At 42.9% G+C, this 5,830-nt stretch overlaps 1 pseudogene across 1 annotated transcript; it reads right to left on the bottom strand.

Moving 5' to 3' along the window:
• Positions 1-2,671: 2,671 nt before the first annotated feature.
• On the bottom strand, positions 2,672-3,560 carry LOC307099927 (glyceraldehyde-3-phosphate dehydrogenase-like; annotated as a pseudogene). The gene has a single exon. The product of its transcript is annotated as a glyceraldehyde-3-phosphate dehydrogenase-like (transcript).
• Positions 3,561-5,830: the final 2,270 nt, after the last annotated feature.

The raw sequence follows: 5,830 nt of genomic DNA, 5'->3' as shown, positions 1-5,830 counted from the left end.
TCAAGATTGTTAAGAGCCTGGCAGCTTCCACTTCCCTTTTCATGGAACACTCACTCTTGAAGTCTAAGCTACCATGTAAGAGAACAAATACAGCACACTGGAGAGACAGTGTGAAACACCCATGAGGGTACCTGGAGAAGGAGAGTCGACCAACTCAGCCCGGCCTTCAAATCACCATCACCAAAATGTCCTACATGAATAAAGCCTTTCTGGATCCTCCAGACTAGCCCAGCTGCCAACCAAATACCAAGTAACTCTAGTTGACCACAGTGTAACCACTCAGCTGAGCCTGACCCAAATTCTTGACCCATAGATCTTAAACATGAAGAGAGGATCATTGCTTTGATAAATTAATTTTAGGGCAGTTTATTATGCAGCAATAGATAACCAGAATACATGGATATGAGCAATGCTGTATGGTGGATGTGCCTGAGGCTGCAGCTTTCTGTCCCATTCTCACCTCTCCTTTAAAATCTGAATCTCAAATTGTACCAATATGCCCAGTTTATGGATTCTATTCCCAGACTCCCTTGAATGTGTATGTGTCCAGTGACAAAATTTCCATATAAATAGAAGTGGAAATATTGCTTGCACACTCTGGAAAGTGTCCTTAAACAATTTCCTCTTCTTCCTTCTCTGGACTAGAATGTGGATGTGATTATTTGTGTTACAGCCATCATCTTGGACCATTAAGAGGACTTTACCCTTCGGGTGTTGGAGTTCAGTGATGTAAGGATAGTACAGTTTTGTGATTTCAGAAGCTGGTTAAAAATCAATGAAAAACAATATATGGTATATTACTTTATAATTTTTGATATAAGAAGATGAAACTAACCAGTGAGTAAATACACAAAATAAACTAATAAGAAAGATGATAATTCATTTCAAAGGATATTCACAAGATAGAAATATCATATTGGCTAGGCCTTGAGATTCTAATAGCCAATTATCGTACAGTGGAATCCTTCATTAGTCCACCTCCATCATTAGCCAAGAGCCAGAAGTTACATGACACATCCCAACATATGTTGGCCAATTCTTAGCCATGAAATTTATCTAATTGTGGTCATATTTTCTATTTTAAAAATTAAATGTTTTGATACATAAAAATGTAGGGTAATATAACAAACAATAATATATCCAACTTAATAAAAATATAACAATTACAACTGAAACATTGTATCCAATTGCATTGCATTTCTTCCGTGTAACCAATATTGTGAATTTGGGATATATTATCCCCACAATAACTTTAGTCTATATGCATTATTTTTAATAATCATGTAGTTTTGATTTTCATGGTTATAAATTTCATAAAAAATATTGTCATGCTGTCTATATACTGCAACTTTTTAAAAATATCTTTTATTGATTTCAGAGAAGAAGGAAGAGGGAGAGAAAGATAGAAACATCAATGATGAGAGAGAATCATTGATTGGCTGCCTCCTGCACACCTCCCACTAGGGATGGAGCCCTCAAGCTGGGCATATGCCCAGATCAGGAATCAAACTACGAACTCCTGGTTCATAGGTTGAAGCTCAAACACTACACCACACTGGCCAGGCTATGCTACAACTTGTAAGATGTATCCACAGATACATGTGGCTGTGGTTTATTTTCAGCATTACACTGCACAAATATCCTAAAGTATATTATTTCATTGTGTCACCAATGAGTATTTAGATTTTAGATTTGTTGCTATTTCAAACTATACGATAAAAACCTTCTTATATAAGCATCCTTCTGTAAGTTATGTTTATTTACTACTAAATAAATCATATAATTTTCTCCTGCCCCAAGGATTCTATTAATTTCCTATAATTTTTCTTAAGGTCTAGGGTTAGGAGATGAGAGCAGAAAAGTTATTTCAGGGTTTCTATCTTATAATGCTAAATGTGGCAAAAATGAACAATCCAATTCAGAATAAAACCCAGGAAATTTGGTACCTGGAATAAAATTTTAAACTTGGGCCTGTGTGAAGCAATTAAATTGTCATTTTTCCTTGTCTTAGTTTAGCTTCTCTAGTCACTCAAAATCTAAGAATGAGAAAAAATGAAGAGTAGCAGTCAGTGGACTACTATGATTATAAATTGTTTAGAAAATTATGTCTTCTGAATGCTAATTTTTCCAAGTCATTCTTATGGAATGGTCTTTTACCTTCTTACTATTAGTGTTTTTGGAAAAACTGATAGACAATTTTGGAATCTCAATGTAATATTTAGAAGGCTTTGAAGACAGAAAGACATTTATCATTTTTGCAATGTCACCTGACTGAAAATGTAAACTTTCAGAGCCTGTGTAGTATTGATGTAGGTCAACATAATGTGAATATATGTTTAATTTGCTGATCAAATCCCTTTAGCTATATGTCTATACTGTTTTGCTTTTTCATTATCATATTCTTAGGAAATATAATTGTTTTGTGCTTGCTTACATTGAATTCATGCTTACCTGAGGCATTTGTTCCTTTTTTTTTGGGGGGGGGGGTGACTTTATTAATGGTGAATGACAAGATAGGGCTCCCTAAGCCCCTCCCCTTCTTCAGGGGGTCTGGATGGAAACTGTGGAGGTCAGGAGATTTTCAGTGTGTTGGGGGCTGATTTGGGGCAAGGGCTCTCTAGCAGCTGAGAACCTCTCTTCCTCTCGCTGGAGCTGGTGGTCCAGGGGGCTCTTACTCCTTGGAGGCTGTGTGGACCTAAAGGTCCACCACCCTGTTGCTACAGCCAAATTTATTGTCATACCAGGAAATGAGCTTGGCAAAGTGGTCTTTGAAGGTGATGCCAGCCCCAGCATTGAAGGTGCAGGAGTGGGTGTCACTGTTAAAGTCGCAGGAGACAACCTGGTCCTCAGTATAGCCCAGGATGCCCTTGAGGGGGCCCTCTGATGCCTGTGTCACTACCTTCTTGATGTCATCATATCTGGCAGCTTTCTCCAGGTGACCGGTGAGATCCACAACCCCCACAATGGGGACATGGAAGGCCATGCCAGTGAGCTTCCCATTCAGCTCAAGAATGACCTTGCCCATAGCTTGGCAGTGCCAGTCGAAGCAAGGAGGATGTTCTGGGCAGCCCCTTGGCCATCAAACCACAGCTTCCCAGAGGGGCCATCTACGGTCTTCTGGGTGGCCATGATGGCATCGACTGTGGTCATGAGTCCCTTCATGATGCCAAGGTTGTCATGGATGACTTGGCCAGGGGGGCCAAGCAGTTTGTGGTGCAGGAGGCTTTACTGACAATCTTGAAGGAGTTGTCATACTTGTCATGGTTCACACCCATCACAAACATGGGGGCATCCGCAGAAGGGACAGAGATGATGACCCTCTTGGCTCTACCCTTCAAGTGAGCCCCAGCCTTCTCCATGGTAGTGAAGACACCAGTGGGCTCCCCAACATACTCAGTACCAGCATCACCCCATTTGATGTTGGTGGGATCTTGCTCCTGGAAGATGGAGATGGACTTTCCATTGATGATCAGCTTCCTGTTTTCAGCCTTGACTGTGCCCTTGAACTTGCCATGGGTAGAATCATACTGGAACATGTAGACCATGTCATTGAGGTCAATGAAGGAGTCATTGATGGCAACAACATCCACTTTGCCATAGTTAAAAGCAGCACTGGTGATCAAGTGCCCAATACGGACAAATCCGTTCACTCCAACCTTCACCTTGGTGTCTCAGGGTTGTGGCTGGCACTGTGAAGGAAGAGCAGCTGTCTGATGAACAGGAGGAGCAGAGAGATGCATTTCTTCCTTTGTGCCAGGTTTACCTGGAGCCTGGGCAGTGCTCATGTGTAAGGAATGAAAACTTTCAGATTCAGAAAAAAGCAGATGGCAGAATGTGTTGTTACTAGGTTCTCTTTAATGTTCAATGCCATTTGCCAGAAGTAAGATCTCAATTAATTTTTGAAAGTTCAAAAATATTATTGGTACCTGGAGGCACTATATAGAAATGCCCTCTGAAGAAAAGGGAAAAGTTGCCTTGGGGAGAAGCAGCAGATGGGCCACATGGTTTTTGCTCAATCTTAAAGTTTCAGAAGAAAGAAAGAAACTTTTAGGCTTCTAGTCTCTTGATTTTTAGTTTAGCATTCTTGAGATTCTTTGACTATTGCAATTTTACTTTCTTTTTTATTTTTTCCCTAAGTTTGGTGCTGGCTGTAAAACAGATGGTGAATAAAGAAGAGAATTTACTCGAGTCTATTTCATAGTTCCCTCAGCCACACTAACCCATTCAGGATTGATTCATTCATCAACCATAATAGTTTTAACTTCTCTATAAAGTCAATAAATGTCCTGCTTTTTACACTGGAATAATAAAATATTAAGGTAAAAAACACACCATATAAGAAAAATGTTCTGCATATTCATGGGGTCTATTGAATGCCTGTTCCAAAGGAGAGGTTGGGCCTATAATAGGAAAAAAAAACAAAAAAAAAAAACTTAGCAAAACTTCTATACAAAAGCCATAGGAGAATACAGCATGCCCAGAACTAAGTGTGTACACAGGTGCACACACACACATACACTGTACTTATGTCTTGATGGACAAGCCACCAAAAATGTGGGGCATTTTAAATCTATATATCCTAATATACTGTATAAAAAGCCAGGGGCCATCATGACCTAAACAACCAGAGGACGATCGAACACAGGCTGCTTGGTGTGACAAGGCCGGTAGGGGGGTTAGTGAGGGACGACCAAATGACTGAACAGCAGGCTGTTTGGGGTGACCAGGCCGGCAGGGGGTGGTAGTTGGGGGGTGACCAGGCTGGCAGGGGGACAGTTGGGGCAGACCAGGCCTTCAGGGGAGGCAGTTGGGGGGTGACTAGGCTGGCAGGGGGGGTGAAGTTAGGGGCGATCAGGCAGGCAGGCAGGTGAGCAGTTAAGGAGCCAGTGGTCCCGGATTGTGAGAGGGATGTCCGACTGCCGGATTAGGCCTGATCCTTGGGATCGGGTCTAAACCGGCAGTCTGACATCCCCTGAGGGGTCCTGGATTGGAAAGGGTGCAGGCTGGGCTGAGGGGACCCCCCCCCCATGCACGAATTTTGTGCACTGGGCCTCTAGTGTATATATATAAAAGCCTAAGCGACCATTACGATCAAATGACCTGAATGACGGGTTGCTATGACACACACTGACCGCCAGGGGGCAGATGCTCAATGCGGGATCTGCCCATGGTGATCAGTGCACTCCCACAAAGGGAGTGCTGCTCAGCCAGAAGCCAGGTTCACAGCTGGCGAGTGCAGCTGCAGGGGCAGGAGCTTCTCCCGCCTCTGTGGCAGCGCTACCGGGCGGCGGTGGCAGGTAGGTGCAGCAGGGCCAGGAAGAGTGGCAACAGAGCTGTGCCTGGCCCCAGCTGGGGCTCCTCCCCAGCCACCTGCTCCTTCGGCCCTGCTACATCCCCCGAGGGGTCCTGGATTGTGAGAAGGTGCAGGCCAGGATTGTGAGAGGGACCTGTGCATGAATCTGTGCACTGGGCCTCTAGTCTATAATAATAAAAGCCTAATATGCTTATTAGACTGGACATCCTTTCAGATAACCTTCCGGACGAAGCCACGGTGGCAGGGGCTGAGGCAGAGGCAGCGGCCTCCGCCATGGGCAGGGGCTAAGCCCTTGCGCGAATTTCGTGCATCAGGCCTCTAGTATAACTATAATCCTCAACCTATTTTGCTCTGGCAATGTTTTCTCTTTCCATATATTGTGTATTCTTACCATCCAGAAAGATCTTATTGAACATTAATTCAAATAAAAATGTGTATTAAGTGTAAATTTTCAAATTGCATGTATCTCTGTGGTGTTGAATCATGCTATTGGGAATCAATAAGGTAGATTTTGAT

The sequence above is a fragment of the Cnephaeus nilssonii genome (assembly GCF_951640355.1).
Source record: "Cnephaeus nilssonii genome assembly, chromosome: 5".
In the NCBI taxonomy this organism is placed as follows: Eukaryota; Metazoa; Chordata; class Mammalia; order Chiroptera; family Vespertilionidae; genus Cnephaeus; species Cnephaeus nilssonii.
The sequence above is the reverse complement of the archived record's forward strand: the minus strand, read 5'-3'. Positions and strand labels throughout refer to the sequence as shown.